Source organism: Capsicum annuum, chromosome 1 (genome assembly GCF_002878395.1).
Source record: "Capsicum annuum cultivar UCD-10X-F1 chromosome 1, UCD10Xv1.1, whole genome shotgun sequence".
Classification (NCBI taxonomy): domain Eukaryota; kingdom Viridiplantae; phylum Streptophyta; class Magnoliopsida; order Solanales; family Solanaceae; genus Capsicum; species Capsicum annuum.
The window spans coordinates 118,456,260-118,469,115 of record NC_061111.1 but is presented as its reverse complement, the minus strand read 5'-3'; the positions used below and the strand labels follow the sequence as shown (position 1 = coordinate 118,469,115).

Genomic DNA, 12,856 nt, shown 5'->3' with positions numbered 1-12,856 from the left:
CTGACACTACTGAAGAGATTACATGGGCGCTGAGCACGAATGCATGGATATACTAATTTTCTGATTAACTGAATGACTGATAGCTGAATGCTGGACATATAAAACTAAACTATACTTGATTTGGGATAGCTGGACTAAATCTATAGAGTGTTATGCTCAGAAGATACTACTAACTGGGTAACATGAGGTAACTAAGAATGAGTGAGGAAAATCTGTATTACCTTAGGAATGCAAGACCAGGCATCTAACATGATTTGGGAACATTTTGTAAATTGATGTACTAAAATACTAATATTTGAGTAACTGATGGCCATATGCTATGGTCGGGAAATCTTGAAACTGGACTGAGTTTCTGATCTGACTGGACTAGGACTGGGACTGAGATTGTAGTTAAGATGGTAATTAAGGCTGTAACCATAACTAAGACTATAACTGAGACTGAATACTTGTTTTCTATAACTGAGGGTTAGACTGGTACAGGAGTATTGAATTTTGATGGCTAAGTAACTGATAGCTGAAAGCCAAGGTTCTGTAGGACTATTTGAGTCCTTTACTGGATATTGATTACTGAACTGACACTGTAATTGAGGCCTGTAGGATGGAATATTAACACTATGGATTCACCGAGGGATCTAAACTGAGGGTATAGATGGTATAATTTGAGTTTGACTGAACACTAAAAATGAAGTCATGAATCATGTGGGCTAAGCATATTGTAAAGCATGACATGAGTGCATAAGTCATGAGCTACATGAACTGGGTTTGGAATTTCTAAATTCGTGGAACATGATACGTACCATTGGATGAACTTGGACTCCTCATATGAGGAACTTGAAACACACACTATTCTATGAAAAATGCATGGATATAAGCTATATTCATGGGACTGAAACATAAAACATGCATAAGTATTGGGAGGGTTGAAGTATAAAACTTTGCACTGAGGTAGGAATAGGTTGGGAATCATCTTTCCTTATTAATTTTCTACATATACTGACATTACTACTAGAATCTGAAGGCCTGACTTTCTGAGATATCATAAACAGACAGTTACTAAATACCTGTTGGGCTGTGTTAGACTGACTCACTATGGTAGAGACTGTAAAAGCTCCTATTAATATTTGGTCTGACCTTAAAGTTGACTACTATGGAAGGAGTTACAAAAGAAAAGGGAAGCTCCAAAATCTGAAGAAACTTGAACATGTAAATGAGGGACCTGTACATACCAGTGGCTGTACCAGGAGAAATTTCCTAATCCTGTTTGGGCGTTGCCCACTGATAGCGCTGGAACTGACACCCTGCTGATTCAGGTAACTGGACTGAGCTGAAAGGCGACTGTGCTTGCTTCTAAGGCCAGTACTAGGACAATATCGGACCTTGTGGCCTGACTCACCACATTGAGAAAACATATCATTGTCGGCTCTACATATACCCTTGTGATGCTTACCGCAATCTTTACAAAGTAGATAGGTAAAAACCCTACCCTCACTACCATGGGCCTTGGAGCTTGGCACCCCATCTCTATTGTTATTTCTGAACTTTGGTGCTGGTACACTAGCTAAAGATGGAACTGGGGTTGGAAACTTCTGTCTATGCTAAGAATGGTTACCACCCTGCAACCCTGGCTGAGAAAAACTATAACTACCAGTTCTGGCTCTCTTTTCTTCCCTCTCCTTCTTCTTAAGTTTCTACTCCTTAATCTTTTGAGCATGGACCATAAGCCTAGATATGTCCATCTCCTTAATCAACATCACAGTTTTGTACTCCTTAACCACTCTGCCTAATATCCCAGAAACAAACTTATTAATTCTCGATCTACTGTCTGCTATATACATGGGGAGCGTACCTGGCTAACTAAGTAAACTGGAGGGAGTATTCTTTTACACTCATGTTACCTTGTCTGAGGTTGATGAATTCTAACACTTTGGCTTCTTTCTGATCTAGGGAAAAGAATCTACCTAAGAAGGTCATAGAAAACTCCTCCCACTCGATGGGCTTTGCATCTGCACCCCAATCTACCTTCAACTGCTTAAACCACGTATAGGCAACATCTTGTAGCTGATAGGAGGAGGCTAACTCTACACTCTCACTGGAAGTCACTCCCATCATAGCTATGAATTTATGAACTTGATCGATAAACTCCTATGGATCCTCTTCGGACTTAGAACATGAGAATAGAGGAGGATTCATTTGGGTGAACTCCCGAATCCTGGATGCAGCTAAATTGGCCATTGTGTTAGCCGAAATAATAGTTGGTCATTCATTCTGAGCTGTGACTGATTAGGTTAGAGTAGTAAATACAGTCCTGAATTCTGCATGGGCAATATATTCGTCCAGGGGATCTACCTGAACGGGCTAAGGTATTGACTGATTACTGATTCTCCTTTTGCTAGCCCCTTTAGAAGGCATATTTTGTAAGCGAGAGGAAGAAGCGGATTAGACTTAGAAAATAATTAGAGATTATGTTCACTGGTACGACATGAATACTGAAAGAAGGGAAACTGTTCCTAAAATATCTTATAGCCTCCTGCACATAAGTGTGGTGCACAACATACCCATGTACAAGACTCTACTAAATGCGGATTTTCAGACTCCCTAGGATGCTATTGAAACTTAGGCTCTAATACCAAGTTTGTAATGCCCCAATCTGGTACCCAAAATGCTTCACGGTGCTCATAATCCCAAAGGACCACAAGCTAACCTATAACTGATATTTGTAACTGAGAGTTAATAATAATAATAATATCATAAATGCGAAAACATGAACTGAAAGGCAATAAGATTCAATATTGATACATAATTGAAAATATGGTATAACAATACCAAAACAACTGAAATAACTATCTGAACGTGCTATAGTTTGAAAGCCTCTAAAACTAAACTGTCTGAATAAAAAGTTGATGGGACAATCCCCCAACTAACTCTATCTGCTGAAATAAACTAATTACTAAGAAAATAAAATAATTAAATAATAACATCCTCGAATAATGAGTACTCACTGCTGACTTTGATTGCTAAAATTGGAATGCTATTGATACTCTAGAGCGCGTGTTTCTGAATCTATAGTGTAAAACACCATAGCGGAAATGCGTCAGTACGATTGAATATACTGGTATGCAAGTGAGGTACGCTGAATACAATGGTTCAAATTCATAAACAATATTAACTAACTGAATAATATGAATGTGAGAATACATGCATAAATACATAACTATATCTGAGATTGTGATAACACTAACTCATAAATTTTGATAACGTGGATTTACTGATATTTGAGTACTAATACTGGGATACTGAATAACTAAGTCTATTTAATACTAAGGAACTGACGTCATATTACTGATAAAGGAATGACTATTTCTGATAGTTCTGATTATGAAAAACTGGTCTGATTAACTGTATCTGACAGTCCTAATTCTGATGGAACTAGCTGAGTTCCATACTGAGCTAACCGACTGTATCCGACTGTCCTGAAACTGTAGAACTGAACTGAGTTCTATTATTGATACTGGATCTAAAATTAAGACTGTGGGAGGTAATCATCTAACCAACATGCCCCAAAATAGAACTGGTGGGGTCCCACCTGTAATCCCAGATAGAAGGGTGTCAGTACCATACCACGGGTAAAGACAAGCTGTGAGTAAACCCTCTCTGACAGGGAGCTTTTCTGTCAACCCCTCCTAGTCGAAAAACTCAGATGAGGTGTATAATTACTAAAATCGTAGGTTACATATCAACCTATGTTGGTTACGTAGTTCTGGAACACTGGCTAAGAGGTGAGTCCTTATTCTTAGGTTCACTTGGTGTTGAATCCTACTCCCAACTGAAGAGACACTGAGCTGAACTGTTACTGATAGTATCGTTTAGTTGATTTAAACAGAGTTCACTAAATTTCCATTGTCTGACGAAATACTACTGAGATCTAATAACTGACTGAGATTACTGAGATTACTAAGGTTACTGAGAGTACTGAGTTTTCCTGAGTCATGTAACTGACTAAATTCTATTGATCATGGATTGACTGAGAGTATCATGAAAACTAACACTGGCTCTAGGCACACAGCTAAATTATCGGGTACAAGTACTCCCAGGACTCGATAGCATGAAACTGATAGGACTTGACACTTCTTGAACCTGTGACCAATATTAACAATTTATAATACAATAAGTTAGGGATTTCATGAAGCACATGGTTATCATAATGGTGTACATGGATGGAGTTGCATATAGACATGTCATATTTCATCAACCTAATCTTATGAACATTCCATCAAATACTCATAATGTACATAATATGATAGAAGTCATTCTTGATCATAGGGGTAAAGGATGCATTTATTATTTGAGTCACAATTAAGCTATAATACACAATTTCTATCCTCTTAGTCATTTTATTAAACACATTACATGCACAACTTAGGGCATAGGTGCAATTATCAACTTACACATCATAAATAACTCAATTCATGGATTTCAACTTGCATGCTAACATAGCTTCATAAAAAAACACATAAAGATTCCAACTTGGGAATCACACAATAAGATAAACATGGTTACAAACAACTCACAACATAAATATCATGTTTTATAATTTCAAAGAGGGTTCTTGGACTTCAAGGATGAGAGGAATCCATAAATTAACACTTGACATACCTTAGTTCTTGATTTTACAAAGATTGATGGAGAGATCCTTGAATTTGAGTATTGAATTTGAATCCTTAATTGAAAACCCTAAGTTGTTCTTGAGAGAAACTTGAGACAGACACTATATTTTGGTTGAATTTGTGCTAAATCCTGCATTTTAGACTTATATAGGGGTGGAAAATTGACACTTCTGCCCTTAAAATGTGGATATTTGATGACTTAAACTAGGCATCGATGATATTATCGACGTGGTGCATTGATAGCATCCACACGATAGTCGATGCATTGCGCCATTATTACGTCAAGTCTCGGTACTTTGACCCTAGAACCCTGCAACAATATCAACCAATGCGATTGGCCACGTGGCACGTCAAGATCGCGTTGGTCCACTATTTTGGAATTCCAAACATGGTCTAAACGTGGTCGAAAAATCCAAAACATATCCGAAACCACCTATGGACCTCTTTGATCATGAATTAACTAAAATATAGATCATTAAAGGACGTTAAGGTGGCAAAATGAGATTTTCAACTTTCAAAGGCTAATAATAGGCTTATTCTGGGAACTTAGTCAGAACCTTCTAAGTATGGAACCCCCTTAACAAGCATAAATGGACTGAATTAAGCTTAGAATTTTGTGGAGTATTACAGATAGCCACGATCACCACATCCTATATTCAGATAGTTGGTGAGTTCTCTTAGTTCGATGGCTAAGTCCATGATGGTTCAAGATATTTGTTTTAATTATTTAGTTTTCAGTTCAGGTCAGATGGAGTCTATCCCAATAGCTCTTCAGTTTTAGTTAAGGGTTTGTCAAGACTAGTCAAACCATGTGTTTCTTTTTCCTTTTTTCATAGATTTGAAAATTATTAACAGTATTTAATTGACGATTCATCAATTTGAACTCAGTTATAAGTTTATTCAATTCTTCTCCTATTTCAGGATTATGTAGTAGAGTTCAAAGCCTAACAGGTATCATGGGTTAGTTTGGGATACTTGTAGTTCCAAGTAGCATATAACATCCAGGTCGTATCTTCGATGTGTTACACATATTGAAAACTAGAATAGGGTAATATTTGAAAATGAATTTTTACATGTCAGATATAATGCTTATACTTTGAACTTGATTGTAAAATAGGGGTTAGATGAACAAATTGAGCCCATTTGTCATATAAGAAATGCAGTAAAATATGTTAAATTTTTCACTTCAAGGTTTGATACTTTCAATTCATTTATTGAGAAGGTTAAGACAAACATTGATAACGCTCAACTCACTCTCATATTTTATAGTTAAGGTGGTCATTGTCAATAACCCAACTTGAGTTGGGGTTGAATCTACAAGGAGCGAATTACAAATTTCAAGTCCTATGGGTGCTCTAATTACTAAAATGTTACTCGAAATGCTAATAAACCCGACATGTAAAATAAAATGGGGGGATTTAGTTTGGGATTAGTTTGAAAAAAATTTTGATTAACAATGCACGAATAAGACACTTTTGATTTAAAATCAAGATTTGATAAGATCTTAGGATTATGTCTACCAAAAGGTAAAATGTGGGTTGATGATGGTTTAATATGAATCTTAGTTGTTAACTAAAGGACAGGCTAGGTCGAAGGTCATTGTGGTTAATCTTTCAATAAAACCAAAATCATTTCACCCATTGGCTTTTTCGAGCACCTAACAAGTGTACAATTCGTAATCACCCAAAATCTCAATCAAGCATCTCTATTTCTCATATGATGCTCTTGACATGGTTTACACTCCAATTACACTTATTTCTAAGATTGCAAAAGGTAGTAAACTATAGGCTTAATTGTCAATCATTGTCTTGTCTCCCTATAACCCTCTTTCAAGGATGTTATGAGTTACCATATATTCACCTTCATCCCTCATTCAAGGATGATGAAGAGTTTTTAGAGTTTGGATTTTTCACCCATCAAACTTATTTGGAGGTTTGGGATTTTCATCCACAAATTTCAACTCATAAATTCAGGCAAGAGTGTAATCCATACTCAACAACTAAAACTCATGCAAACATAACAACACCCACAAACAATTACACTTTAGTTCAACATAATCCCAAGAATAAATTACTTAGCTACTCATGAAGAAGGTTAAGAGAGATATACCTTAAGGATTATACAACGCATTCATTCTTTAAAAAAATACTAAGAAATCAAGCCTCCAAAATTAGTTACACACTTGCCCAATTAGGGTTTCTTGCTCTAAATTCAAAAATGTCTATGAAGTAAGCAATCCCCAAAGAAGAAAGGGTTTTGCCTATATAAGGTTTAGGATTCATCCAAGAGAAATTACAAAACTGCCCTGGGTCATACTTTATCTTAACCGTGATCGCGTGAGGTTGTCCGCGATCGCGGCCAATACGACTGCAGCTATGTTTTGTGATCGCATTTTCTTAGCCTTTGTGATTGACTGCGACCGTGGCCTAAGGACCGCGATCAGGCTAACTGAGACCAAACTGCTCTAGGTCTTCAGCTATACTTCATTTACTTCTATTTAATTCCTTCTAACTCCAATCCACATCTTTTCATCTCATTAACTGTATACCTGCACAATATGGATATTAGTGCATTAAATAACAATTATGTCTCATTTAATTATACAAAACATGATAGTGTGCATGAATAGTTAGTTAGAATGAGTTGTAAAATCAACACTCATCAAAACCCTCAACTTAAAACCTTGACTGTCCACAAGCAACCCCACCCCTTACTATGAGACAACTTCCCATGTAGGCCCATATTTTAGCTCCCAATGATCATGATGACTCCAACTTGATTACTACTATAAAAAGCTTTTCATACATGGGAAAAACAAATTTAATGATGCCCCTCAACATAAAATAGAATACTGAGGATGCAATAGACTTTGAGGAGCAATCGTCCAACAACTACTAACACTTTAAAATTGACTCAGTTTTCAACTTTTATGACATTAAACTCCATTTGTCTCATTTTTCAAAAGATGACAAAATCACCCACCTCAACTTGTTGACATGCGTCCTCACAAGAATGAAAATTTTTTACACACCAAGTTATCAATCAATCATCAAGGAATTTAAGGGCAAACACTCTTTCTCTCTCAAGAAATTCTAAATGTTAAAAAGTACCATGCTATAGGCTTGCCCCTATTTCAATCATCACTACAATGACCACACTTTGTTGGGAATCACAAAGGACCTTTTTGACTTTGTAATGTAGGTTTAGGGTTGGGTAGGATATCAACTCAGGAACATAAGTCTAGACCTTCCTTGAACTTCTACATCACACTCTTTTCACATTTTGCTATGGGGTTACTTTTTTTCCTTTACTATTGAGCCTTCTTTGCCTTTTTTTTGTTTTCCCACTTTCCTCTTTCATTTTTTTTGTGCATAAATCATGTCTTTCTTTACTTTGTTAGATCTTTTCTTTCTTCTAACCATTTTGCTTGATTAGCATAAGCTTGTAGGCACTTTCTTATGATTCCATGACCCAACTACACCTTTTTAAATTTCTACCACCCCTAACTTAGGCTTTTAGCCTCAATTTGTATTCTTAAGTTCAAGGAGGGTAGGGTTTAAAAGAGAAAAAAAATAAAAGGGTCGCGGAGTGTAATGTGTTTGCCAAAGAAAAGTCCAAAGGCTCAAATAAGGTGAATAGGGGTAACTCCTATGTATTAGTAGGTTTTTTAGGCTAAAGTGGGATTCCAATGTCACAAGATGGCCTATGATCATTTTACCAACCAAGCACAATCAATATTTTGCTTTGAAAGACTAATAGGGAAAGGTCTAGATGGTACAAGTACACATGAGATATAGACAAATAAGCTCACACACATGGCATACGAATTTCATCAAAAAGGTTCAATTGTTCCTCTCACTTGAGACAAAGATAGAGTATTTACTATTCTTCTAAAGTCAATTTTTGGAGTCATAGGAAGAGAAAAAGTTTTATCATAAGGTTACTCACGTCCATGCCCTCGAATTTTGCGAAATTTTCAAATGGAGGGGGCTATTTGTTTTGTATCCGCACCATGTATAATTTGCCAACTATGGAAACAACCCAAGCTATAGTCTCACATTGAAAGTTATAGTACGGGCGAAGCACCCATATGGCTACTTAGACTTCGCCAATGGGTATGAACGTGATCCCAAATCATCAATGCTATACGTACTCAGACTTTCCTTGAATTTATGGCCTTGATGAGATGGGTACTCAGACTTCCCCTGCATCTATGGTTAAAAACCCAATCACAACGCTTTCTCCTTAAGAATATCATCACTCAGTTTATCATAGAGAAAAGATCATCAAATAGAGATAAAATAAAGTAACAACCTAAGGATAAAATAACTAATTTATGAAAATGTGGGCCCTATCTGGGTGTCCAAATATTATAGACCAAATTCAAATGAGAATCATCTAAGAGAGAAGGAAAGTATGTATAAATATCAATAATATAGGCCCAAATCAAATGAATAAAGAGATACCCCCAACTAAAAAGGTAGAAATGTCCCCACTATATAAATAATAAAGGATAATAAAGATAAGTGTGCTCCCTGAAACCGCATCAAGGGCTGCTATCACTCTCGGGCTCTGCATCATCACCATTCCCCCAAGGTTAGACCAATTCTTCATAAAAAACTTGAATGGGAGTGTAAGGAAAAATGGGGAAAAACCAGTGGTTAAGTGGTTGAAGTGACCACAATAGAACCTAGGGGTCGTGATCGCGATAACTAAGGGCATCTCTGCTCCCCTATTTTCCCCAATTTAGATCTTTCCTCAAATTACACAAATTTTTCCCTTGTTCGGTTTACAATGCAAATTTTGCACACCTCCCCTTTTAAAGCTCATCCTATGAATTCCATAGTTCCACAAATAGATAAATTATTCATATGCAAACACTAATATCTACTCTACAAATACGTAACAAAAGGATATGAGCCACTTTCGTGGCATTTGTGGGTTGCCTCCCATATAGTACCTTAGTTATTTTTAAGGCACAACATCTTACTTATTCAATTTCTAAGGGGGTCCGCGAGTCCCCGCCTATCAATCTCTTCATGATCAATTAGTTTTGTGGCAACATTTTTTTACTTTTTCTTCTCTTCTTGATGTTAACTTTAGGGTAACTCTTTCTTTGGCTGAGTTTTGGGCATTTTTCTACCCAAGTCCTCTTTAAGTGCTCTTCCATTGTCTTACCACTCCTAGTAGCTATTACTGAGACTTGAGCAGTATTATTAGGATTGGCCATTTTGTCACTAGGAGTTCACCTTTAGGTTGCACATTTAATCGCGTGAAGATTTTCCTAATTTAGGTCTCCAATTTCTTGATAGAGGAAGAGTGAGATACCACAGTTGGAGAGAGTTGGGAGAAGTCATCTTTTAACTCACAAACCATTTTGTCCATACCTTTCACTCTATTCAAGATTCTTGCAAGGACATCCTTTGTTTTAAATTTTTCAGAGTCAATGGAGCGTGACTCTTTTTTATTAGCCCGATCATGGTGATGCACAAAGTGGAAATAATTATGTTCCCGATATCTCCAAACTCGACCACTATCCCAATTCATCCAACATTAATTTTCACTTTTCCTTTGATAGGCCGGGTGAGAACCCTTCGAATAGTCTACCAAATATTGGATCTTTTCATCTAACTTTTTAGCTTCCTCATCTTTATCATCGGCTTTTGACGCTACGGCATTTACCATTTTCACGGGTGCACCCACAACATATTTGGTTAGGAGCTCTAGTTGGGTCAAAATATTTGCCCTAGTCTCCTTTTATTCCTCATCCCACTTTTTTTGTTCCTTATTAACCATGGGTGTGGAGGGAGAGCTATTGAGTACTTCTATATCTTGTGTATTCCATTCCCAATTATGTTTAGTCATCGCTCTCAATAATTTTATAGATGCATGGAAGTGTAAATTTAAGAGAGAACCTTCTGCCGCATTGTTTACCACAGTTTGGTTCAAAAGATCTAGTGCCCGATAGAATATTTGGAGAAGTATCTTCCTAGGAATCTCGTGGTGTAGGCATTTAGCTAACTTTTTATTAAATCTCTCCCATACTTCATGAGGCGTCTCCCCACTCCTTTGTCTAAAGTTTATGATCTCTTCTCTCATGTTAAACATCTTGGAAGGAGGGAAGTATTGATCCAGAAACACCATTGTAAGCTCATTCCATTAAGTGATTAAAGTCGTAGAGAGTAAACGAAGCCACAACACCGCCTTGCCGATTAATGAGAACAGAAAAATACAAAGTCAAAAGGATTCCTAAGTTATGTATGCAATTTTTAATGGTGCACACACCTCTAAAAATTCTTTAAGTGATTATATGGGTCCTCGTAAGATTGACACCCATATATCCCCTTAATTTGCAATAAATGTAGCATAACGCTAGTCACATGGAATATTCCGTTCCTATGGGTTGGTAGGATACGTATTACACCCATTTGACCTACTCTATTTAGTTAGCACTCTCTATCAAGAGAAATATCAAATGACTCCATATGATTAGTGTTTTTACTCATAGTCTCTTTCACACTATGATTACCTACAAAAGATCCTAAAATAACAAATAAAGTAAATTACACCACCCTAATATACCCAAGTAAAAACCATACCACACAAGCAAAATCTATATCTCGCTTTCTGATAATGGTGCCATTTTGATAATGTTCAACTCACTCCCATGTTTGAGGGGTAAGGCGGTCGCTGTCAATAACCTAACTTAAATTGGGGTTGAATCCACAAGGAGTGAATTATAAATTTCAAGTCTTATGGGTGCTCTAATTACTAAAAGGTTACCTGGAATGCTAATAAATACGATACGTAAAATAAAATATCAGGATTTAGTTTGGTATTAGTTTGTAATATTTTTTATTAACAATGCACGGATATGACACTTTTGATTTAAAATCAAGATTTGAGGAGATCTTGGGATTATGTCTACCTAAAGGTAAAAGCATGTGAGTTAATGATGGTTTAACATGAAGCTTAGTTGTTAACTAAAGGATAGGCTAGGTCAAAGTTCATTGTAGTCAATCTTTCAATAAAACCACAACAATTTCACCCATTAGCTCTTTCGAGCACCTAACAAGTGTACAATTCGTAATCACCAAAACCTCAATCAAGCATTCTTATTTATAGGATGATGCTCTTGATATGATTTACACTCCAATTACACTTATTTCTAAGATTGCAAAAGGTAGTAAACCATATTCTTAATTTTCCACCATTGCCTTGTCTCCCTATAACCCTCTTTCAAGGATTTTATAGGTTACCATATGTTCACCTTCATCCCTCTTTCAAGGATGATAAAGGGTTTCTAGAGTTTTGAGTTTTCACCAATCAAACCCATTTAGAGATTTGGGATTTTCACCCAAAACTTCCAAATCATAAATTCAAGCAATAGTGGAATCCATACTCAACAACTAAAAATCATGCAAACACAATAACACCCACACATAATTACACTTTAGTTCAACTAATTCAAAGACTAAATTACTTAGCTACTCATGAAGAAAGTAATGAGAGATATACCATAAGGATTATCCAAAATATTTATTTTTCACAAAAATACTAAGAAATCAAGCCTCCAAAATTAGTTACACACTTGCCCATTTAGTGTTTTTTGCTTGAAATTCAAAAATGTCTATGAGGTAAGCAATCCCCAAAGAATAAAGGGTTTTTGCCTATATAAGGTTTGGGATTCATCCAAGAGAAATTACAAAACTGCCCTGGGTCATACTCCTGCTTAGCCGTGATCGTGCGAGGTTGTCCACGATTGCGAACAACGTGACTCCCGTTTTGTTCTGTGATCACATTTTCTTGACCTTTGTGACTGACCATGACCAAGGCCTGAGAACCGCACTTGCAGTAAGTTAGGCCAAATTATTCCTGGTCTTTAGCTTCACTTCATTTGCTTTCATTTAATTTCTTTTAGCTCCAATCCATATATTTTTGTCTTCTCAATTGTATACCTGCATAATGTGAATATTAGTGCATTTAATAATAATTATGTCTCATTTAATTCTATAAAACATGGTAGTGCGCATGAATAGTTAGTGTAAATGAGTGGTAAAATCACCACTCATCAGACATTCATGATCTTTTGAGTCTTGATGTTGAAACTATATAAAACTCGACATATACAATGTTAGATAAAGCTTTGAAATTTGAGAAAACTTTTACAGGGATGCAGGTTGATGATCAAA

The 12,856-nt window shown here is 36.4% G+C and overlaps 1 non-coding gene across 1 annotated transcript; it reads left to right on the top strand.

The window, feature by feature from the left end:
- The first annotated feature begins 10,659 nt into the window (after window positions 1–10,659).
- LOC124891896 lies at window positions 10,660–10,766 on the top strand. The gene has a single exon (XR_007049939.1). It is a non-coding gene; the product is annotated as a small nucleolar RNA R71 (small nucleolar RNA).
- Window positions 10,767–12,856: the final 2,090 nt, after the last annotated feature.